Source organism: Castor canadensis, chromosome 10, assembly GCF_047511655.1.
Source record: "Castor canadensis chromosome 10, mCasCan1.hap1v2, whole genome shotgun sequence".
NCBI classification, from domain to species: domain Eukaryota; kingdom Metazoa; phylum Chordata; class Mammalia; order Rodentia; family Castoridae; genus Castor; species Castor canadensis.
This window is the reverse complement of record NC_133395.1, coordinates 2588642-2614088: the sequence shown is the minus strand read 5'-3', so window position 1 is coordinate 2614088 and position 25447 is coordinate 2588642. Positions and strand designations below refer to the sequence as shown.

At 43.6% G+C, this 25447-nt stretch overlaps 1 protein-coding gene and 1 pseudogene across 3 annotated transcripts in view; one reads left to right on the top strand and one right to left on the bottom strand.

Annotated features, from left to right (window-relative positions):
- Positions 1-25317, bottom strand: part of Rab20 (RAB20, member RAS oncogene family) — a 66125-nt gene extending 40808 nt beyond the window's left edge. The window contains exons 1-3 of one of the 3 annotated variants that reach the window (XM_074042998.1): positions 22192-25317; positions 20552-20673; positions 1756-1824 (exon numbers count right to left, since the gene is read on the bottom strand). The gene's annotated coding sequence lies outside the window, so the exon portion shown is untranslated. The remainder of the gene's footprint in view (positions 1-1755; positions 1825-20551; positions 20674-22191) is intronic. The other 2 variants (XM_074043000.1, XM_074042999.1) reach the window with 2 other exon arrangements.
- LOC109687608 (cytochrome c oxidase subunit 7C, mitochondrial pseudogene) lies at positions 20419-20611 on the top strand (annotated as a pseudogene).
- Positions 25318-25447: the final 130 nt, after the last annotated feature.

Sequence of the window (25447 nt, the reverse complement as noted above, 5' to 3'; positions counted from 1 at the left end):
CCTACGGCTGTCTGAGTCATGAAATAAACTACCCTTCACCAATACCAGTCTTTTGTATGTGGTAAGCTGGGGTGAATGACCAATCCTAACCTATGAAACCCAGAAATTCGGGACTGGGACCTAAAACATCCTGTTACACCCAGAGCACCCACCTTGAAATTTGTACCAATAGAGGTTTCCTTAGTGTTAAGCGGGAAGGATTTAGGGTCTCAGCAAGTCATGTGGAAACCCACAAGCCGGGTTTCCTGTTAGGTAGCAGTTAGCCATGAGTCAGGGGTGACACAGGATAAATAGATAAGGAGACAGGGAGTCCACATTCTTTTAATAAATATTAAAAGGAGTCAGACTTAGACATTGAAACTAGAAAAAAAAAAAAAACTAAAAAGCCAGAGCAACTGGTCACCTCCTCCCACGGTTACCGGAAAAATGGTGCTGATAAATACCTTCGTTCTTGAGTCTGGCAGGAGAATTCAAGCAAGAAGCAGAGATTATAGTAAGTGACAGCAAAGTTTATTAGGAAAAGGATACCCTTTCAATGGACTAAAAGTGAGTGGCCTCACCTCTAGAGTGAGAATGACAGGCCAGGTTTTAAGAGTTGGATATTTATTAAGAAATTCTTAGCATTAAATCCATTAGGCCCCTGGGATGGGTCCCTGGACTTGGGTCTTTGTCTTGGTAGATGAGAGAGATTACCTGTGTAAACTACCAGTTCCTGCTCTGATAGAGAATTTGTTTGAAATCCCTAGCCTTTGCTCTATCAGAAGTCAAGGCCCCATCTCTCAGGTCTGAGTCTTTGTCCTGTTAGAGATTACCTGTGCAAACTCCCAGTGCCAGGTGTGGCTGATGTTTAGGGCATGGATTGCTTTGGGGTAAAGTGTGGATAAAGCTTTAGGTGAGTGGCTGACTTTGAAGCATCCTGGGACAGCCCCTGACCTCTGGCTACTTGATCCTAATGGGGACTAGTGGAATTGGAAAGTTTAATGATTTTTTTTCCTTTTTTCTCTTCCTAGCTTCTGCCTATCACCATCTCCTTTTAGATGCTAAGTTATAGGAACAGAACTGGCTCCAATCTTCTTGGACAGGTGGAGGTGAGGCAGGCTAGGAGTAGGGAAAGTTCAGGACTCATATGTAGATTGCCCAGGGAAGGCCCAGACCACCCTCACCTGACCAGGAACCACCCTGCCTTCTCCCCATTCATGATGATTGGAAGAGAATCACCTGGTCCTACCTCCCCATAGATCAGCATAAGTTTTAAAAGTTCCCCAAAACAAGAAGCTGGCTCCCTCAGCCTACAGACTGCGCCTGCACCCACCATGCTTCCTCTTTGTATTTCTCTTCACTAACTTTTAATAAATACCATTTACACCCACGTGTCCTGCTGTGGATTCTTCTGGAGGGACACAAAGAATTTGGAAGTCTTCTGATCACAGACCAAACTGGCGCCGTTAACAGAGGGACAGAAAACATAAAAGATAAGTCTCACAAATAGAAGTTGTAATGCACACCTATCGCCCCTGTTATGTGAGTAGGCCTGGGTGACCCTCCCTGTTTTGCACCCATCTGAGCCTGCCAGATGCATGCTCTTTGACCATGTGTGTTCCCCCAGCTCGGAAAGTGTAAGACCTAGAGATGAGGGCCATTTCCTGTATGGGGAGCAGGAAATGCTTCTCCCTTTGTCCCCACTTTTATCCTGTTATACTAAATTCCTTTCCTAATAAACCTTAATATTACTTTTACTATATTTTCACATCTTACCTGAGTTGTTCTCTTGGCGGATGTAAGAACTGAGGTATGCACTAAACTTTCTGCAACATCACCCATTTCCTGCATAGAGAGAAAGAAATGATTCTTTTTTTCAAGTCAGCTTCATATAAGTATACGAAGTCCATCAACCATATTCCTCACCTTAATCTCCATTGTCATCCTCCCCCTCTCACAAGTACCCCCCCCACACACACACCCTGTACCTATTCTACAGTCCTGCCTTTTGTTATTAAATTCTAAGTCAGTGTTCAAAGGGGTTGCTCAGTGTGTCCCCACCGAGTACACTTTACTTTGGTCAGTTCAACTCCTTCTGCTACCCTCCCTTACCCCCTCCCTCCCACACCTCATTCTCCAACAGCTTTCAGTATACATCCTTATATCCTCCACCTGCACAGATGCTGTGTTTCACGATATGATATTGTTGATGCTCTGTCAATCTCTTTTCACAAGACAACTTTTGAATCCTTTATTTTCTCTAATGTTGTACAGTGACCATTCAGTGAAATCTTTTCTTAATTTTATGTGGCATATATTTGAGTATTCATTCAAAACTATGGACCATGGGTACAAAACGGTTGGTGACAGTTACCTCTAAGGGAACGAACTGGAGAGGACATGGTCTCAGTCCATGTCACAGCACTTCCAGTGTTTAAATTTGTTACAATCATCTTAGATTATTTTTAAAAGGCAGAAAGTAAGGAAAGGGTAAACCAGCATGCAATTTACTGTGGCTAAAGGCAATACTCAGTCAAAAGAACAATGCAGGAGGTATCACAATACCTGACTTCAAACTATATTACAAAGCAATAACAATAAAACAGCATGGTACTGGCACAAAAACAGACATGAAGACCAGTGGAACAGAATAGAGGATCCAGATATGAAGCCACACAACTATGAGCAACTTATCTTTGATAAAGGAGCTAAAAATATACGATGGAGAAATAGCAGCCTCTTCAACAAAAACTGCTGGGAAAACTGGTTAACAGTCTGCAAAAAACTGAAACTAGATCCATGTAGATCACCCTATACCAAGATTAACTCAAAATGGATCAAGGATCTTAATATCGGACCCCAAACTCTTAAGTTGATACAAGAAAGAGTAGGAAATACTCTGGAGTTAGTAGGTATAGGTAAGAACTTTCTCAATGAAACTCCAGCAGCACAGCAACTAAGAGATAGCATAGATAAATGGGACCTCATAAAACTAAAAAGCTTCTGTTCATCAAAAGAAATGGTCTCTAAACTGAAGAGAACACCCACAGAGTGGGAGAAAATATTTGCCAATTATACATCAGACAAAGGACTGATAACCAGAATATAAAGGGAACTTAAAAAACTAAATTCTCCCAAAACTAATGAACCAATAAAGAAATGGGCACATGAACTAAACAGAACTTTCTCAAAAGAAGAAATTCAAATGGCCAGAAAACACATGAAAAAATGCTCACCATCTCTAGCAATAAAGGAAATGCAAATTAAAACCACACTAAGATTCCACCTCACCCCTGTTAGAATAGCCATCATCAGCAACACCACCAACAACAGGTGTTGGCGAGGATGCGGGGAAAAAGGAACCCTCTTACACTGTTGGTGGGAATGTAGACTGGTACAACCACTCTGGAAAACAATTTGGAGGCTACTTAAAAAGCTGGACATCGATCTACCATTTGATCCAGCAATACCACTCTTGGGGATATACCCAAAAGACTGTTACTCCAGAGGCACCTGCACATCCATGTTTATTGCGGCACTATTCACAATAGCCAAGTTATGGAAACAGCCAAGATGCCCCACCACTGACGAATGGATTAAGAAAATGTGGTATCTATACACAATGGAATTTTATGCAGCCATGAAGAAGAACGAAATGTTATCATTCGCTGGTAAATGGATGGAATTGGAGAACATCATTCTGAGTGAGGTTAGCCTGGCTCAAAAGACCAAAAATCGTATGTTCTCCCTCATATGTGGACATTAGATCAAGGGCAAACACAACAATGGGATTGGACTATGAGCACATGATAAAAGCGAGAGCACACAAGGGAGGGGTGAGGATAGGTAAGACACCTAAAAAACTAGCTAGCATTTGTTGCCCTTAATGCAGAGAAACTAAAGCAGATACCTTAAAGCAACTGAGGCCAATAGGAAAAGGGGACCAGGAACTACAGAAAAGGTTAGATCAAAAAGAATTAACCTAGAAGGTAACACCCATGCACAGGAAATCAATGTGAGTCAATGCCCTGTATAGCTATCCTTATCTCAACCAGCAAAACCCCTTGTTCCTTCCTATTATTGTTTATACTCTCTCTACAACAAAATTAGAGATAAGGGCAAAATAGTTTCTGCTGGGTATTGAGGGGGGTAGCGGGAGGGGGTGGAGTGGGTGGTAAGGGAGGGGGTGGGGGCAGGGGGGAGAAATGAACCAAGCCTTGTATGCACATATGAATAATAAAAGAAAAATGAAAAAAAAAATTTACTGTGGCTAGAGCTGAGACAGGCTGACACATCAGCCTGGCAGGGTCTGGGACTGAATCACATAGGCTCAGCCCAGAGGGCTCCAGGGCTCCCTGAGTGATGTGACATGAGATTTCTTTAGTTTCCCTTTCTAAGGCTTAAACACACAGACTTTTTTAAGACAAAACCCAAGGAGAAAAAAATGTGTTTTCATTTCCCAAATGCTTACTATAGTTTTGCACTGCACCCTAAGAAGTTGGGGATTGAAGACAGTGTCACCCCACCAGAGCCAGGAAGAGCCCGGGCATCACTTTCCATCTCTGAAGAAAGCCATCATTCAACCTAATCCTCAGCCCAAGGTTTCCTCACTGACGTTCAGTAATTCCTTGAAATATTTGCATGTCTGACACCAAGACTGCCTCACCAGACTTCCAGTCCCCCCAAGCTGCCCTCCTGTTCCCCTTCCCACCCTTATATGAGTTGATGACCTCTTTCCCTGACTTGCTCTGACCACCTGTTTTGTATGTTAAAAAACAGACCCAGAAACCTCTCTGAAGGCACTAATGGTTCTAGCACCAGGTCTGAGAGCCAGGAAGCAAAGAGGTGGTCTGTGTTAGGAGCACTTTCTGGTCTTTAGGTGAACCTGCTATTTATTCCACTGTCAGACAGACATTTCTATAAACCCAAGTTTTCCTGCCCAGGGAAGCAATCTGTACTTCAAGCTCCTTATTTAGATATCAGCATGAGTGTCACATATTTTGGAGAGCCACAGAGAGCTATTGATAATCTAAGTTTAATTTTCAGAAATTACTGGCCATTGCACTAAGTTATGACATAAGAAACGTGCAATCAGGGCTGGGGAGTGGCTCAAGTCATAGAGTGCTTGCCTAGCAGTTATGAGGACCTGAGTTCAATCCCCAGTAACACACACACACATGCACACAACCCCTGGACGATTGATCTATATAGTGAGGTTATGCTTGATTAAAAACAGTTTTTTTTTTAATCTCAGAGGTGGTTTCATGCTATGTTGCTTAGACTGGCCTCGAATGCCTGGACTCAAGCAACCCTTCTGCCTCAACCTCCTGAGTACCTGGGACTCCAGGCACATGCCATCAAGCCCAGCTATTCTTAATTTTTGCTGTCTAGTTAGTGTTTCTCTGTATTCTTGCATTTACTACAGTGAACCTGCATTACTTTTAAAAAGAGAACAAGCTGATCTAGAATCGAAACCTAAAGTGGAAAAATGAGACTGCAGTCAGAACCATAGCAGTTTATGGAACGAGCCTAATTTAATGCTAAAAGTCCCTGTGCCTGCTTGTAAATTGCATTTCCTTGGCCCTTTAGGAGTTTAACTGGCTTTGGGGAGAAGCGGATGAGTGAGGTTAAAGAAGTGGCTTAAACCACGGTGGCTTAAAACACTATAGTTTTAGTGTTGTAACAACATGCAGTTAGTGGGAACAGCTCAGTACTTCCAGAACAATTCTTTTGTGTTGTTTTTTTTCTGTTGGTCCTGGGGTTTGAACTCAGGGCCTCATGCTTGCCAGGCAGGTGCTCTACCACTTGAGCCACTCCATCAGCCCCATCCAGAACAATTCTTGACAACCGTTGTTTGACAGGGGATGTCAATATTAAAGGAATGGTGGAGCACTGGAGGTGTGACTCAAGTTGTTGAGTGTCTGCTTTGCAACCCCCCAACCCCCAACAACAACAACAAAAGAACCATGTGAGTCTGTTGATCCTTGGACCATTTTGACTCATACATGGCAATTTCATGTCGTTCAGTCTACAACTTGGTAAATTAAACTGTTCTCCTTAGACAGTATTCATTGGTTTGGCTTAAATATCATTATCTACTCATAGTCACAAAATCTAAACACCAATGCACAGCCAGAACCAGCTAATTACCTCATGCCCAACTTCCTGCCAGAAACTGCAAGGGTTCACATCACAACTCCTTGTAGTTTGAGGCAGTTTCTTAAAAATACCAGCCATGTTGTCCGACCCAGACCAGTAAATCTAGAACTCTGGGCTGAGCTCAGATTGCGATTCTGTTTTCTGGGGCTTTTGTTTGTTTGTTTTGTTTTACTTTATTGACGTGTACAATGTACACTTGTAGAATGTGCACCTGGGTAAATCTGACATGTGTGCCCTCATGGGAGGATCGCCAGAACAAACATATCTCTCACCCCTAAAGGTGTCCTTGTGCCCCTCAGTCATCCCTTCCTCTACCCCACCCGACAGTCCCAGGCAATCACTGATCCTGGACAGATTCGTTTGCATTTTCCAGAATATTCTGTACCTGTTATGAGACAACACACATCGTTCACCTGGCTTCTTTCGCTGAGTATTCTTTCTTCACGTTGCAACACATGTAAGTGGTTTCTTCTTACTGCCATGTCACATCCACTGTGTGGCTGTGTCACCCTTTGTGGGTCCAAGCACTTGTGGGATGTGGCACTGTCTCCATCCTGGCTGCTGCAGTGGGCAGGAGTTGGTCCCTCTCCACGTCCTCAGCAGCGTTTGGTTCATGGTCTTCTTTACTCTGTCAGTCTAGCAGGTGTGCAGGTGTGCAGTGGTTTCCTCTCACTCTGATTTGGCCACAGTGACTCACATGGGGAGCACCTCTTCCCACGCTTGCCTGCTCTCCGTGCGTCTTCAAATCCTTCCACAGGTACTGGGATTCGTTTAAGCTCCTCTCAGGTGGTTATGATTTTAATGTACAGAGATGATTGAGGACCACCAAGACTTCAGCCTAAGTGAATACTGCGCTGAAAATGGTGATACCCACGCCAGCCTCTTGTGCCCCCTACTGGTGGCAGGAGGTCCCTACCTCCTGCATCCAGAGTGTGGACAGGGTGAATCTTGGGGGTCCTTCTGGGGACTCTCTCAGCATGATTCTGGTCTGGGTTGCGAGTGTCGGGGAGAAATGAGCCCTCGCTCCTGCAGTAAAGGGAACTCCCTCTTCAGAGATTCTGAAGTTCACAGAGGTGAATCCTTCAGGACTCCACAACCCCCACCTCCCCCCTGCCCATGGATGCTTGAAGGCTGTGTACTCAGGGCCACCTGAACTGAGTTACAGCCACCCCTGGGCTTGAATTCAGGATGATCCAGCCTGCTGTGTAGACCAACCCGGGTAAGACCTGGGACCCAGGAGGATGAGGCAGGTGGATTACAAGTTTGAGACCAGCCTCGGGTACACAGAGAGATTCTATCTGACAAAAAAAAATCTGGGCATTTGGAGCACATGGGAGCTGGGCCAGTATGTGGAGAGGAAGCAAATGTGGGTGGCTTCCCATCCCTGTCCCACAGGAAGGAAGGAGCTAGACCTGCAGCTGAGCTGCTAGGATTTGTGTCCCCAAGGAATACTTTGAAGTCCTAATCCCAGTCCCTCAGGAGGTCACCTTATTTGCAGATACAGTCGTTGGAGGTGTGAGCTCATTAAGATGTGGTCTGCAGGAGAAGGTGCATTCTCTACTAACTGGTGTAAAAGGACCCTGAGACAAACAGAGAGAAGGGAGAAGGCCGTGTGGCCACAGAGGCAGAGACTGGAGCCGAGAAACACCAAGGAATCCACACTTCCAGAAGCTGGAGGAAGGAAGGCCATCCAGGGGCAGGGTCCTACCCGCACTGCACCTTGATTTCAGACTTGCAGCCTCCAGATGGCCAGAGAAGAAATCCTGTCATTTTCATCACCCAGTTTTTGACACTGTTATGGCAGCCTGAGGGAAGGACCACAGGCCCAGGACACACGGAACTGTCCTTGTTCCTGGGGACTCTGTTTTCTCCAGTCCCCTTAGTCAGATCCCAGTCCATGCAGGGAAGGGAGCCCAGAGGAGTGGTGTGGCCTCTGGGAGAGGGCACAAAGTGGCAGTCACTTCTCTTCTTTTTACACTAGCCTGTTGTTCTTAAAGTTGATGCATGATTATAGCTTAAAACAGCAAACATTATTTAAAAGACCACAAAACAAAAATAAAAATGATGTAGGGCACCAGTGGCTCATGCCTCTAATCCTCACTACTCAGGAGGCAGAGGTCAGGAAGATCATGGTTCGAAGCCAGCCTGGGCAAATAGTTCATGAGACCCTATCTTAAAAAAAAACCCAGAAAAGGGCTGGTGGAGTGGCTAAAGGTGTAGGCTCTGAGTTCAAGCCCCAATGCTGCAAAAAAAAAAAAAAGTTCAGGTTTTAAATCCATGTGCTCTGATTGAATCAGTATGTGACCATGTACAGGATTTAGCATACTTAGCTCTTAGATTCCTGGTCTAACGATGACATTATGCCTGCTCTCCCTGCCTCACAGGATTTATGACAATTAAATGAAATGTGTGTGAAATGAAACATTTGCACAAATCTGTCACTTCAAGGTCACACACCATGGAAATATCAATAATTAGGAAAGAACTGAAATTATGCATATACCACCCTCTGTAATGCAATGAAATGCAATTGCATTGAAAAGAAATGATTAAAGGAGAATTGGAAGAACAAAATGTTTGTGATCTTAGAAGGAATGACACCTGTATTAAGGAAGACAGTGATTGCAAGTGTTCAGAACCCAAGTCGTGAAGAGCACAGCATGCGAGGGTTCATGAGAGGCACAGGCCACTCGTAGAGAAAATCCGTACCCTTCAACACACAGATTAAAGAGGAAACATGCTGGGTGTGGTGTGGTGGCTCACACCTGTAATACCAGCACTTGGGAGGCTGAGGCGGGAGAATCCTGAGTTTGAGATCAGCCTGGGCTTCATGACAAGGCCCGGTCTCAAAAAAACAAAATAAAACAAAACAAACAAAAAGAAGAAACATGAAAAAATAGCTAGAGTTTACTTTCAAAAATTAAAAGAAAGAAAAAGACCCTGAAAAATGAATAACAAAGTAAATTTAGGTAAAGTACCATACCAAAAAAAAAAAAAAAAGAAGAACAAACATGGATTTAAAATTCAAGCAAGAAATACGAAGGCCAGCAGAAAAACTGAGCTCTAAAACCAGTTGTTAATAGACCAGCCTTTAGTGAGACTGAAAACAAAGGAGAAAGAAAGATGGAAAATGAGCAAACTTTTCCATTTCAAAACAAAGGGGGCTGAGCAAAATTTAACCCACAAGAACCCTAGAAATTTTTTAGGCTTGTATTTTGAAAACTCAGGTGGAATGTATGATTTTTATATAAAGCTAAAAATTACTAAAATTGACTCAAGGAAAAATAGAAATTACAAATAAACCAATTTTTAAAAAATGAATTGTAGTAAAAAAAGAACTCTCCCCACCCATCAAAAGATGCCAGTCTTCAAAGGTCACACGACGCCTACTTCATGCGGACCACTTCAAGAAGCAGATAAAGAGGGGAGCCCCCCGACTCGGTTTGTGGGGCTCATCCTCAAACCACAGCATGATGGAAAAGCAGTGAAGAAAGGACTGGGGTGACGATCAAATGGTAGAGCACCTGCCTAGCAAGCGTGGGGTCCTGAGTTCAAATCCCAGTACCAAAAAAAAAAAACACCCGAACTGTGGATAAAAATCAGAATGCAAAAAAAAAAAAAAAAACTAGCTAAAAAAATATCAGACTACAGCAGGGGAAGAAATGTAAGCTGCCAACCTCTCTCACTGTGAAGAACAAGTTGAAAATTAATGCACAACAAGGAACTAGAACTTAACTCGGGATTACAGTGAGGGTCTGAGTCAGAACAGCTGTGACTGCAGTCCATGGCACAGAATATGAGGAATTTCCTTTATCTTGGTAAAAAGGTATTTGTCAGAAGCAAACACCACGCTTCCTGTTTCAACATTAAAGGCAAGTTCATTAATGTCAGAACAGGACAAAGTGACTTACTGTCATCTTTACAATTCATTGTGGAACATAGGGTCCTGGCCAGTACAGCAAGAAACTGAGACAAGAATTATAAGAGCTAGAAAAAACAGATCTGAAGCTGTTGATAACCACAGGTGATATGGTTTCAGACTTTCATGTCTGAAGTCATTTATATGTAATAAATTAAGTAATAGCTTTCTTGGGAGATATTTCAACATTACAAAAGTGGCGTTCTATCATCAATAATAAATTACTATAAAATAAAAGAAAAAAGATACCCTTATTAATAAAACCATAAACATAGCCAGGTATGGTAGTACACACCTGTAATCCCAGCACTTGGGAGGCTGAGGCAGAAGGATGGTGAGTTTGAGGCCAGTCTGAGCTACATAGTGAGACCCTGTCTCAAAAAAAACCCACTACCACCACCAAAAGCTACCAGGAAGTAACTATAGTGAAAGATTGATGAGACTTTTGTGGAGAAAAGTGTAATCATTGGATAAAAATTTTAAAGCTCCAAGTGAAGAGTCATGCTATGATATTTGTAAGAAGTAAAAAAAAAACAGAAAATGGTGAAGATGTCTACTTTCAAGATAGTCTATAAAGGCCACGCAATTCCAATAAAAACCTCAACAGATATTTTATGGAAGCAGACAAACATGGGCAAAAATCTGCTACCATGTGACTCAGAAGTTCTGCTCCAAGGTAGTGCCCGGGAACTGAAAAGATTCGTTTACGTGCAAAGCGCGTGCGTGAGTGTGGCTTGCATCACCGACTGCGATCCCCCAAAGAGGAAATGCTCCGAGTGTCCCTTAACAGGTGAGTGGAGATGCTGAGTGCAGTGTGGCAGCTCCCAGGTGAGGACACAGGATGAGGACTCTGTTACTAAGTAGCGTAGAGGTAAGTACTGGTTACTTAGTAAGCACTTGAGGACAACTAGCTGTAACTGATGGCTGTAATAACTTGGCTAGTTGCCACTTTTGTCTCTGTGTATGAAACCCACCGCACCGAGCGGCTGTTGACTGGCTGGCTGAGGGCTGCGATGGGTAATGAGGCGTATGAACTCCCTCTCGGCTCCCATCTGAACCCCGGGTTTGCTCAATCAAAGGACCTGCCTGTTTGAAGCAGGGTACTTGACCCGCAATTGACGTAGCTGGCAGGACACCGAGCAGCCCCTTATGGAATCACACCCTACGATGGTCTATTTCTCATCCACGAAAGGATGAAGCACTTTTATATGGCACGACGTGGATGAACCCTGAAAACATCGCCCACCACGAACCAAGTCAGACACAAAGGCTGCATCCCGGTTCCACTTGTATGACATGTCCGTGTCTGGCCAATCTTTAGAGACAGAAAGGTGGGAATTGGCTCCCAGGACTGTGGCAACAGGGACTGGGGAATAGAGAGCCACCGCTAGTGGTCATGAAATTGCTGTAAGATTAAGAAATGCAAAAAACAAAACAAAGCAAAAAAGAAACGCTGTGAGTGGACTCACCCCACTCCCCTCCAAGTCGTTAACAGGCTACGGTGATTAAAGGAGAGTCACCACTGTCCAGAGAAAGTGTCCAAACTGAATCAAGTGGACAGCCCTGACAGGACTCTCACTTAAGAGGACCTGGCAGTGCCTGGGGAAAGGTGGCACTCCTAGGAACGGATGCTAGTCATCCATGTAGAAAATATACTGATCCCAAGTCACACATGCACAAATACAGATTCCAGGCAAATTACAAACCTATGCATAAGAAAAGACCTGTCTGAGCTCGGGGTAGGAAGAACAGGAAATGTCTTTTCTTTTTTCTTTTTTTGGTGGCACTGAGGTTTAAACTGAGGGCTTCTCACTTGCAAAGCAGGAGTTCTACCATCTGAGCCACACCTCCCAGTACATTTTGCTCTGGTCATTTTGAGATTAGGGTCTCTTGAACTATTTACCCAGGTTGGCCTCAAACTTTAATTCTCCTGATCTCAGCCTCCCAAGTAGCTCGGACTATAGGCCTGAGACCCTGGTGCCTGGCTAAAAAGTCTTTTCTATAATGGGAATGTTATGAAGTTCACAGCATTTCAGTATAAAAATTTCTGAATAACAATGAAAGTCTTCCTAATCAGAAATAAATGAGAGTTCATATAGTGGGCTGGCGGAGTGGCTCAAGCGGCAGAGCGCCTGCCTACCAGGTATAAGGCCTTGACTTCTAACTCCAGGACTGAAAAAAAATCTCTGTAAATCAAAAGGAAAATTAAGTAAAATGAATTTTTAAAGTGTTTCTTTTTGCAGTTCTGTGGTTTTGTCAGGGCCTACTCCTTGAGCCATTCCACCAGCCCTTTTTTGCGAAGGGTTTTTCAAGATAGGGTCTCGTTTGCCTGGGCTGGCTCCAAACCATGATCCTCCTGATCTCTGCCTCCTGAGTAGCTGGGATTAAAGGTGTGAGCCACTGGCACCCAGCAATTTAAAAAGTTCTCATTGTCAGTTCACAGAACAGAAAAAGACAATGCTTATGGTCGGTAGTGAAGGGGACTTCAACCTCAGATCTAATCTGACACTACCAGATGTAATAGAGGATGTGGTCCACGTTGAACTCACATGCTCATTGTCATCGTGAGCAGTCACAAAAGCCTGGAAAGCGATTTGTCCTTATGTGATAGGGTTGAAGATGGACACGCCAATGACCTGGCCATCTCATTCACTTCTGGAAACTCTCCCACATACAAATAGAAATATCACCCCCAAGTGGGAAAAAAGCAAATGCCCACCTTCAGTAGAACAGGTAAACAAATTCTGGCGTATTCATGGAATGAAACGCGAACTGAAACCTGAATCTAGATGTATCAACATGGGAAAACCTCAAAAATAATACTGAATGAAAAAGCAAGTTCCAGAACGCTTGTAAGGGCACTGTCCCATGGTATTGACCTGGGAGTTCAGAAGTGTCCAGAAGAACCCACCTCAATGGACCTGCAGCACGATCCCTGAGTGCACCCCACTCAGCACGCAGTACTGTAAACTCAGTACTTACCGAAAGCTGCATCCTTGTCCCTCATCTCTGTTGTCATACAGAAGCTCTGCCACCTCCCATGACACCAGGAGCCTGCTCAGCCAACACCAAGGCAGAGTATTGGAGACTTATTTCTTTTCTGTGGTGCTGGGGTTTGAACTCAGGACCTCGCATTAATGACCATCATGATGAGTTAAGATATGGTCTGTGAGGGCCCTAATTTGTAATATGTCACTTTCACAGGTTCCGTGGGTTAGGATGTGAGCGCACCTCTGCGGGGGACACAATTCAACCTGCAACGGTCACTTTGAAGTTCAATCAGAAGGAGTGGCCCCTTGGACCCAACTGGAGTGCCAAGACGGGAGGAGCATGACAGAGGAGTACCACGATCTTTTCCTGCGGGGCAGAGAACTTTGTGACTGATGGGACATGATTTAATGCCTCACGGTAACTGTCAAGATGGAAAGATGTGGCAGAAACACTAGAGAACCAACAGTGCAAAAAGGCCTCATGCTGGGGCATGGCTCAAGTGGTAGAACACCTGCCGAGTAAGCACAACGCTCTGAGTTCAAAGCCCAGTACCACCAAAAAGGCCTATGGACCACTCATAATTCTGATTGAAAGATCAGACCCAGATGCAAACTGTCAGTCAGTCGTTACAAGTTATTAGTTCTGGGCTAACTTGCAAGGCTTAGGAAGCTCATTGCTTCCTAATTTGCAAAGTATGGCGCCTGTTGTCACGAGCACAGACTCATGTAGGGGATATTTCAAAATGCAGTCGCTCTAGAGACAGTGGGGGCACTAAACGTTAGAGTAAACTAATGAACAAACATTGCAGAATGAAATGTCACTAGGACTGTTGAGCCCAGAGCGGGCAGAAATGCACTGTGAGAGTTCTGGCTCAAAGCTGGACCCCTCTTTTTTACTTCCTGAACTTCTCAATATTCCAGAGCTCCACCACCCAATATGCAGACACCTATGTAAATTTAATTTAATGGCATTTAGCCAAACCTTGAAATTCAGCCCTCAGTTCCACATTTCACAAGTCAACAACCACTCCTGGCCATGGCTCCCGTATTGGATGATGCAGAGATGGGATAGTTTCCATCACTGCACTAAGCTCTTTGGGCAGCACTGGGGAAGTCTGTTTCCACATACATTTCAGTTGAAGATCAGCGCACAGCCTCCCAAAATCTACCACTTTGGCATAAAGATTATATTGAGCCGAAAGGCACCTGAGAAGAAGCAGACACAGGCAAGCCCTCTGCCTTCCCCTCTCTGCCTGAAAAAGCAGGGCACGAATGTCCCTTGTGCAGGTGTCCTCCTCTTTTGTACCAGGAAAGGAAGGACAACCTTTATCACCAGAGGGGAAGACAGCATGGAGATGAGTCTGCACAAATTAAACCTTCTTAAACAGCTGCCTCCCATACCTTTCCACCATTGGCCACCGCAAGCCCAATCCCTGGCTCCATTAGTTGCTCTGTGTTCCAATGGTCTGTAGCCCTTCCTCCATCTTTAACTACTTTGTGTCTTCGTATCTTTTCTATGAAGGCCTCCATTCATGAAAAATTAAAATATTAACATCAAATAAAATTTACATGCCTTTTCTCTCTTTAATCTGTCTTTCATCAGTGTAATTCACAGGCCTCAGTCAGAGTACCTGAGAGAACAGAAGAAAGGATGTTTTCCCACCCTACACAATTCCCTGAGGATGACTGGGGAGGGACAGGTGTGGCACGGGATGAGGTCCGAGTGTCGATGGAGTCTGTGTGTCTTAGACACAGATGACATCGTGGAAATGAACCCATCTGGCCTCCAGGCAGGTGAGGTCACCTCTGGGGGAAACTCAAAATTATATAGGAGAGGTATTTGTTATTATATCATTTGGAGCTTGCTTTATACAAATTATTGATTCTGGAGAACCTCATCCCAACACATTGCTGCTCATTTTAGGGAGATTTAAACTATATTTTATTTATTTATTTATTTATTTATTTTGTTGCAGTACTGGGGTTTGAACTCAGGCTTCATGCTTGCTAGGCAGGTGCTCTACCAGCTCCGTCAGCCTTTTTGGTGATGAGTTTTTTCAAGACAGGGTCTCACAAGCTATTTGCCCAGGGCTGACTTCAAACTTCAATCCTCCCGATCTCTGCCTCCCGAGTAGCTAGGATTACAAATGTGAGCCACCAGTGCCTGGCTAAACTATTTTAAAAGCCATGAACTAAATAAAGGGTTAAATATAAACAAACATGTTATTTATTACACCAAACATGTTTCTAGAGCTCAGAAAAATATTCGGGTTTCTCTAATCCAAACATTTCAATTTTTGAGGATGAAAAACTATAACCCAAAAAGTTAAATTCCTCTGTTAAATTCTCAAGGCCTAGGAATTAGGTCTCTTTCTGCTATACTGGGATTTGAACTCAGGACCTTGCACTTGCTAGTAAGTGCTCTACCCTTTCAGCTACACTCCAACCCTAGAACTCTTGTATTCAAACTCATTCTACTGCTTTTCCTTTTTTTTTGTTGGTTTTTGGTTTTGAGATAGGGTTTCCCTATACAGCCCCAGTTGACCTCAAACTCATGATCCTTGTGCCTCGGTCTCCTGGGTGCTGGGATTATGGCTGTTCACTTCCATGCCCAGCTTTTGCTTTTCCCTCTGTTATGCTTATATAAGAGGTTCTTATTAAAAGTCTTTCATTGAGATTGCAGCTGTGAAGAAGAGAACCTATCACTTCATTTTTGGGTGGTGGCTGATATGTAATATAGAATGCTCAACAAGCTAGGTGTGGTGGTGCTGGCCTGTAATCCCAGCTTCTCAGGAGGCAGGGTCAGGAGGATCACAAATTTGAGGCCAGCCCAGGCAAAATTAGTGAGATCTTATCTCAAAAACAAAATATAAAAAGCAAAGGACAGGGATCGCGGTTTACCTGGTAAAGTGTTTGTAAGTGGAACGCCCTGGGTTCAATCCCCTGTACCCCAAAAAGAAAGAAAAGAAATGCTCACTGATGTGTGTGTATGCATGCATATGCAGACACATGTGTATACACACACAAATACACATACATGCACGTGTGCACACACAGATACACACACATAGCTGAAGGTTTTACTTCCTTGCAGCCCAACTTGCTGTACAGGATCCAGAAAGGCAGATTCCATGATCTCAGATCCAGTTCTCTGTGACTGGTTTGGATTAATGCAGGGAGAGGGAATGGAGGGATGTGCTCTTGAGTTGCATGCAGGAGAGAATCAGGAAGGATGCCTTACATTCATGAACACGGCTGGCACACAAAGAACTCTAGTCATCTGAGATTTTGAGGAGCATTTTTCTCTGCAGACACCACAGACACGTGGAGCAGAGGTTGTGGTGAACTGCAGTGACGGTCTGCTTTTCGGGACTCTGCCATGTCACCACCCCATTTCTACACTTATGCTGCTATGGGTGACTGGGAAGGGCTGGATCCATGACCACACAGATCGATGACAGCAACAGCACTGTATTATTTGCGCTTTTAAGAAAGACAGTGAATGGCTGGTGGAGTGGTTCAAGTGGTAAAGCTGCTGCCTAGCAAGAGTGAGGTCCTGAGTCCAAACTCCAGTACTGCCAAAAAACAACAAAAAAAGACAATGAAACCTAGAAATACTGATAAATTTGATAACTTAATTTTTATGGACAGCAATAGGTACCTTTGCAATCTCCATTTCAAATAAGGCCCAGAGAAGGAGTCATCTACCTGAGCCTGAGGTTTTTCCTTAAGTTTGAAAAACAAAGATTTTGGTCACCTGGAAAGAAATATTATGCTTTCCTTCTGGCCATATCCCTTAATCACACTCCTTTTTTATTGCAGAGTTAAAAATGTGTCAAAATGAGGGCCCTGTCCCTGTAACCAATGGGCACAATAAGCAGCTGTCCCATGAAGAAATCCTTCCCTGGTTTTGTGTCAATTCTGGTCCCTTCTCGCTTGCTCAATGTTTGGTGTGACCGTAAACTGCGGTCACACCAACTTTACTGTTTTTCACCTCTTGTGGGTGAGGACTAAGAGGTATGCTTCGTGTTTGCAGTGTTTTCCTTTGGAAGAAAAAACCACCTTTGTCTCCATTGTTCTTTCTTGGCTCTCTTTCCTAGCCTGGCTTGATGCGGGAAATAGAACCATAAGGCAATAGAAAACTGGCAGGCAGGGCAGGAGTTTTCTCCCTTGATAGGCTGTATAATTATCCACATGGAACCTGCAAAGCCTAAAATAATTTGCATGTGGCAAGCAGAAAAGGTTTGCAGGGCTCTGGGCTGGCGAATGGAGGAGGGTTTGGTAGGTCAGTCTACAGCATGGGCTGGGGAGGGGAGCTTGAGCTGACCTAGGAAAGAAAGGGAGTTAGCCAGACCAAGAAGAGGCCAGAGGGCCCCACAAGCAATCCCCTGCCCGGCTGCTTTGGGATCGCTAAAGAGTTCTGAAGCCACCCAACAAATGTGGATGACAGTGAAATAAACCAGACATGGAAGGACAAATACTCAGTCTCACTTTTATGAGGTCCCCAGAGTCATCAGATTCATAGACACAGAAATAGCAATAGATGGCCAGGGGTTGGGGTGGGGGCTGGGGAGTTCATGTCTGGTGCTAGGTTTCAGTTGGGGGATGAGGAGAAAGTTCTGGAGACGGAGCATGGTCGTGGTTGCACAACACATGAGTGTACTTAATTCTGAACTGTGTACATGCTGAGTGCCACAGTTTTTCAAAATGCTTCAGTGGCTATGTCAGACAACATTTCCTTAGCTTCCTGCCAAAGCATCTGTGTAGATGAAACTCCAAAAACGAGAAAGAATATATCACATTGGCTGCCACGCATTATTGGTTAGGCTTCTAGGAGCCTGTGGTCCTGACTTCTCCATGGCATGGCAAAGAGCCACACGCTCCATGTTTGCCTAGACCTGAAGCTATGTGCAGACATATTCAGGCATCCAGAGTACCACTGTTAAATGTAACAGATGTCTTACTGTATTTCTGAATAACTTTTTTAGGAAACAACCCATTCTCTATAGCACTATAGGAATTGCCTAAAACAAAGAACATTAGAACTTAATCATTATTCTAATAATCTAGTAAAATGACACACTACAAATACATATGTATATTCTAGGTTTTATGATATTTGACAGTTTGCTGCCTCTCAAAGTTTTGTTGGTCATACAAGATTTAGAGGTTTAATCCTCCTCTATTTTTTTTTTCCTTGAGGAGAAAACAAAGATTGTTAGGACGCCATGGGCAGCTACACAAAAGGGGCGTAGAGTACTCTGCCCTTTGTGGGTGTGTTACCGGGGATCGAACCCAGGACCTTCTACGTACTAAGCAAGAGCTCAACCACCCCACTGAGTTATATGTTAACCCTCCTCCACTCTTTCTTTTGTGTGTGTGTGTGTGTGTGTGTTTGAACTCAGTACAGCGTTGAGCTGAAAGACCAAAGCCACAACGCTTAGGTCCAATCCTCTGCTGGCTAGCTCAGTGACCTTGGGCTGAGAACAGCCTCTCTGTGCTTTGTGTCTTTACTGTAAAATGGTGATGGTGATAGTGCCAGCCTGGAAGAGCTGTTGTGAGGATGAGAGAGGGTTAATATGCACGCAGAATTTGGAACATAAAGCTGGTGTTTGTACTAGAGGCATGGCTCAAGTGGAAAAACGCCTGCTTTGCAAGCTCAAAATCCTGAGTTCAGACCCCAGTTCCAACCAAACCAAACCAAACCAAAGCTGGTGTTTGTTGGGCCCTATGAGGAGAGGTTAGGCTTGGGTGCTAGCAGGAAGATGAGGCTGCTTGTCTTCCTGACCAAGGAGAGCTCCCTAAAACCATAGTCCCTCACCTCTGCATTTATCCATGCCTCAGGTGGCTGAGCAGAAGCCTCTAGGTGCCTCATACAGTCAAAAGTCCAACGTCAGACAGCAGTGAGGCAAATTACAGCTGAGGCCAGGGACCTGGGGGTACACCTGGGAGCAGCTAGTTTCCATAGCAATAGCTGGAACAAAGAAATCACCACTAGGGGCTGAGGCTGTGAGGTATGAGTACAGAGATTCCCTACATACAGGTAGTGGCAAGAAAATAGGGGGCAAATTGACCCCCTAGAAAAAAAGACAAGAAGAAAGAACTTGACAATGAAATTTTAAATGAGAATTTTTTATTTTGGTGGAACTGGGGTTTGAACTCAGGGCTTTGTACTTGCAAAGCAGGCACTCTACTGCTTGAGCCACGCCTCCAGTAACACTATGATTATTTTGAAGATGGTGGTCTCTCGAACTGTTTGCCTGGACTGGCCTCAAACCATGATCCTCCTGGTCTCAGCCTCCCAAGTAGTTAGGATTACAGGGGTGAGCCACAGGTACCTGGCTTAAAATGAGATTTTTTTTAAATCAGGGAGACTAACTAGTGGGCAAGTGAGTTTCTGTGGGTGGAGCAGAGCCTCAGACTAAATAGATAATGATGGAGGCCCCTGCCCATAAGGTCTCCTCCCCAATGACTACTCGATTTGACCGAACAGCAATTATGATTGAAAATGCTTCAGGTGCATGGCTCAAGTCTGTAATCCCAGCTACTTGGGAGGCAGAGATCAAAAGCATCTTGATTCGAGGCCAGACTGGGCAAAATAAGTTCATCAGACTCCATCTGAACAAATGGCTGAGTGTGGAGGGGTGTGTCTGACATCCCAGCTACTCAAGGAACACAAGAAGGAGGATGGTGGCCCAGGTTGGCCCACACATAAAGTGAGACCTTATCTCAAAACCAGCCAATGAAACAAGGGCTGGAGGAGTGGCTCAAGGCCTAGCAAGTGCAAGGCCATGAGTTCAAGACCTAGAACCACACAAAAGGAAATTGCTGGGCATGGTGGTGCATGTCTGTAAATCCCAGCATTGGGAGTCTGAGATAGGAGGATTGTGAATTACAGGACACCCTGGGCTACATAACGAGACCCCATTATGAAAGAAAGAGAGAGAGAGAGAGAGAGAGAGAGAGAGAGAGAAAAGAAAGAAAGAAAGAAAGAAAGAAAGAAAGAAAGAAAAAGAAAGAGAGAAAGAAAGAAAAGAGCAAAGTTCTAAAAATAAGTTAAATTTCAAGTAAGCCGAGAGATGGTGCCATATAAACATTGACAAAACCTCCAGCCCAGTTGAAGAGGAATAAAAGACACATATTATCAAAATCAGGACAAAAATAGAAACTATGCCTATAAATCCTATAGATGTTAAATGCTAATACAGGACAATTAGGAGCAAGTTATACTGGTGAATTTGACCCTTGAAAAGAAATAGAACAATTTAAAAACAAACAAGCCACCAGAGCTCATTCAAGACGCATAGACGATAGTGTTATCCCTTCTTCTGCCTTTCGACTCTGTGCTTCGGCAGAGCTTCCAATACCACCATGTTAGGGCAGAGCACCTGGAGCATCACCACCTCTGTGGTCTGTCAGACCCATTTACGAGGAGAGCTCCAGGCAGAATCTTCCATTTCCACTGGAAAACAAGTGGCAGTTACTGGTTATGATGACCTTGTACCTTGGATCTGGATTTGCTGCACCTTTCTTTATAGTAGGACATCAATTGCTTGAGAAATAAGGCTGTAATTCATCCATTTAACAGGTATGAAGAATGTTTCAACCTCTTGAACTCACAGCATACTATTATTTACAAACATAGACACAAAGGAAAAAAGAATAAACAATATGAAGAAAATGAATTAAAGAAAATGAATTCATAGTTTAAAACTTTCCCATAAATAAGATTTCAGACCCAGGTGTCTTCTCCAGTGAACTCTACCAAAGATTAAAGGAAAAAGTAACCCCTATTGCACACAAACTGGCCTGGAAAATCAACAAGGAGGAACACACCAACCTTTTCATTTATAAGACCAGTTATCATGTGATATTAAGACCACAAAAAGACACTATAAAGAAGGAATCCAGACAATTGCCAATTGTGAATACAGCACAGGTTGTTTTTGTTTGTTTGTTTGTTTGATTTGGGATTCTGCTGTGTAGCCCAGGCTGGCCTCAAAATTGCCATTCTCTTGCCTTAGCCTCCCGTGCAGATGGCATTACAGCTGTGCACCACTGCACCAGCCTTCTAGATACAAAAATTCTTAAAACTTTAACAAGTAATAATCTGGTAATATACAAAAAAGGATAACACATTATGACCAAATGGGTTTCCTCTAGAAATGCAAGGTTGGTTCAACACTGGAAGATTAATCACTCTAAATTGCCTGTTAACAGACTAAAGGAAAATGATGTACTTATTTCAAAAGATGCAGAAAATATGTTGAACAAAATTCCACATCCATACAGGACTCTAGAGAAATCTCTCAGCAAATTAGAAATAGAACAGACCTTCCCTAACCTGAGGAGGGCATCTACAAACAGTTTATCATTAATATCCAACTTAGTGGTGAAAGACTAGCTATTTTCACTAAAAATCAGGAACAAGGCAAGAGATTGTCAATTCCCACAATTTCCATTAGTGTCTTAATAAGTGCACTCAATCGAGATCAAGAAAAAGGCATACTGATTAATAGGAAGATATGTGTCTTTATTTTCAGATGTTATAAATACTTGTGTAGCAAATCCTAAGAAATCTGAAGATATATCTGCTAGAATAAAAAGTGGAGTTAGCATGGTCAAAAGACACAATGTCTATATATAAAAACCAACTGTATTTCCATATACTAGCAATGAATAATTAAAAGTTAAAATAACACAATAAGGGGTGAGTGATAGCTTGAGTGGTACTCTTTGCCTAGCAAGTGTGAGGCCTTGAGTTCAATCCTTAGCACTGAAAAGAAATTAACACAAGTGCATCGAAATATGCCTTCTGCATCTAATGGAGATATTCTAAATCATGGATGTGGTGGCAGTTATATGTTGCTTTGTTCTGACCTTGCTCTCACTCCAAATTCATATGTTGAAGGTTAATTGACAATGTGATAGAATTAAGAGGCAGAGCCATTGGGAGGTGATTAAGTCAATGAGGGGAGGCCCTACTGAATATGATAGTACCCTAATAAAAGAGGTACAAAGGAGTGTTCTGGTCCTTTTTTTTTTCTTCCATCCCTTCTACCATCTGAGCACACAGTGTTTGTTTTCTCCCCTACAGAGGACAAAATGAGGCATCATTGGTGGAAACAGAAAACAGACTCTTACCAAAGAACTTGCTGGTGCCTTGACCTTGGACTCCTAGCTTCCAGAACCAGGATAAACAGATTTCTGTTATTTCTAAATTATTCAGACTCAAGATTGTTTTATTATAGCAGCAGGAACAGACAAAGACCCATGATTATATCCATTTGTTAACTCATAAAATTGTAGAGTTAGTGAATTTTATTGTTATGTAAATTAGAGAGAGAAAGAAAGAAGACAAAAGAGGTTGCTAGTTAGAGCATACCTATTTTATGTCAGGATCTAAGACTGAGAACACTGTAAGGAACAAACTCAAGATTTGCCATTGGCCCTAACAATGACATAGGTGGGCAAATAGTGAAAAACACTAAAGAAAACAATGCAGGCTAAGGGGATTGACAGCAGTGGAAGAGAGGAGGCGTGAGTTGTTTTATGCATAATAGTTGTGGACCATTTTCCTCTAGTGAGAGGACAGTTGAGCAGACTACATGAACTGTGTGAGCTATGCAGATGTCTAGAGAAAGAACATTCCAGCAGGAAGAGGAGCAGGTACACGCTTGATAAGATATATACACATACACACATATATATCATGTCATTCTTTTAAATGTATTTTTGAAAAGACAATAAGGACATCGTGGTGATCCTAACCATGCTGCAAGTCACAATCATCCTAAATGCTCTATGCAATGGAAATAACCAGACTGTTCTATCAATTGCTGAGCATTCTAACCATGACCATTCTGAGTCTTTGTCATCTACAGTTTGATATTTCTCTAAAACATTTACAATGAAACTCAATGAAAATGACTCTAGCAAGTACTTATTTCTTTCAAACAAAAAAAGTTTTCTTTGGTGGTACTGGGGTTTGAATTCAGGATCTACACCTTGAGCCACTCCACCAGGCCTTTTCGGGGATGGGTTTTTTTGAGATAAGCTTTGGGAACTATTTGCCCCGGGCTGGCTTTAATCATGATCCCTCCTGATGTCTGCCTCCTGGGTAGCTAGGATTATAGGCGTGAGGCACTGGGGCCTGGCTTACTGTTTTTAAATATTTGCTCTCATTATTTTTTCAAAATTTCCCTTTAAAACTTTGTAACTGTTGGCTGTTGACATTTGCAGGAGTATAACTTCTAACAATAGCAACCCGAGCAACATTTTTTGAGATGTTAATGACATCAGCTACAGAACAGACAGAATTAGACTTAAGAATGGACTTCAGGTAAGCCCAGTCTAAAAGACACTTCTTCTAACTCTGTTGATTAATTTGGCCAAGGGGAATTTATTGGCACTGACTGCCACCTAATCAGTATGTCACTTCCCCTCTGACATGGCATCAGATTAGGTCATCTGGGACTCAGCTCATCCCAGGGATGGGGACCAGCAAAGCCAAACCACAAGGTGGTTAACCAAAGGATAGCTTTAGAAAAAAATGTTCTGAGGTACTCTGGGCGGGGGGTGAGGAAACTGCTCAAAATAAGAGGGGAAGTTATCAGAATCCAAATGGAGTCACCTTGTGATAACCCTGCAAAATAATTAAAGCTGACAGGTTATGCAAAACAGTTCTTGTATGTGACTTCCTCTGACACTAAAGCCCTTCCGGGCACCTCTGACACAAGGCAAACTCCTATTTTTGGCCAAATCCAAATTAGAGACAAAAATGATTATTTCTGCCAGGTGTCCTAGCTACATGGGATAGTGAAATTGGGAGAATCTCAGTTGGAGACCAGCTCAGGCAAATAGTTTACCTCCAAAATAACTAGAGTAAGGCGAATTGGAGGCGTGGCTCAAGTGGTAGAGTGCCTGCTTAGCAAGTGCATAAGCCGAGTTCAAACCCCAGTCTCCTCCATACTTATTTATTTAAGTCCATACTTATTTATTTAAAAGAGGTTCATTTGATTGGACATCTTCTTTTACTCACTCTTGTACTCTGCTTTAGAGTGGTGTTTCTAGTTTAAGGCTTAAGCAATAGGTTCTTTTGGCTGATATACTCCAGCTATTACAATTTGTCCCCTTCTCCTGTACTAACTTATTCCCAGCCAGTTTGAAAACTTCAAAGCCAGATTGGTCAACACCTCAATTCCCTCAAGACTGAGAAATGTTCAAGCACAAGTAGGTACTTAGAAACTGCTAAAAAGCACTGACTCCTTACTTCGGCCCATAAATTAACTAAAAGCAGGAGAAAAGCTTGGTATCTCTGCCTCCATTTTGCTCTAAGCCATTCACCTAACAGTCACCTTGGAATCCAGGAGTGACAGGACTGATCCATTACAACTCGGACTGAGGAATCTGCCCCCAAGAAAAGGAACAGTAGAGCCTCAGAGCCTCCACAGGACAGACCACCAGCCAGACAACAAGGACTTGCTTATCCTGACCAGATCGCTCAAGTGATGACAGCGATGACAACTTCAATAAAACCCCTCTCCAAACAAGACTGCCATGATGACCAACCAGGCCACACTGCGACTGGGACTGTTTCACTCTACATACTTCTCATCCTCTGTCCTAGGTCTTTCTCTATTTAAGCCTGAAGCTCACGTCTGTGCCCGCAAGATGGGTTGAAGTGCTTAATTTGCCTCTTCCCCCGGCGTGCCTGTGCTGCGTTAACAAACCTCCTCTCTTTACTTGGTGTGCTGGTGACCTGACGTGTGCAATCCCAGGGCTTCGAACTCTAGCTTCAAGGCTCCCAGTGACGTGCTTCAGATTCACGTCGGGCGGTGGCGGAGCTGTGAGAGGCGGGCATCACAAGGAGACACAGGTGTGGGAAGAAGAGCGAAGTCAGGGTGCCTTCAAGTTCTGGGGCTTGAGTAGCTCCAACAACGGAGTTGCCATCTACTAAGCTGGGGTCAGAAGTTGGTTTGGGAGACACCAATCTGAATACACCAGTGAGGAAGTCATCAGGGAGGTGGGGCCTGGAGACCTAACCCTCGGACCCTACAGAGAAAGGCGCATCGTCTATTTGGGCAGCGCAGAGAGTCCTCTAGCACTACACCTTCTTTCTGATGCTCAGTGCCAACCCTGGCAGTTGTCAGGCAGCTTGCCAATAGCTCAGTCTTCTAACGCAATCATTTTCTTTAATCCCCAATGCCCAAACGAGAAAGACAAAAACAAACCAAGCCCGAAACCATAAGACCCGTCTTGATTCAGTAACTAGCCTAGGAGCAAAAAAAAAAAAAAAAAAAAAAAAAAAAAAAAAAACCACTTAGAACTGGGCCAGGCCTGATTGGGCGTCGTGCTTGTTAAACGTCCGAAGCAGGTGTGATTGGTCGAGGCAGGCCCG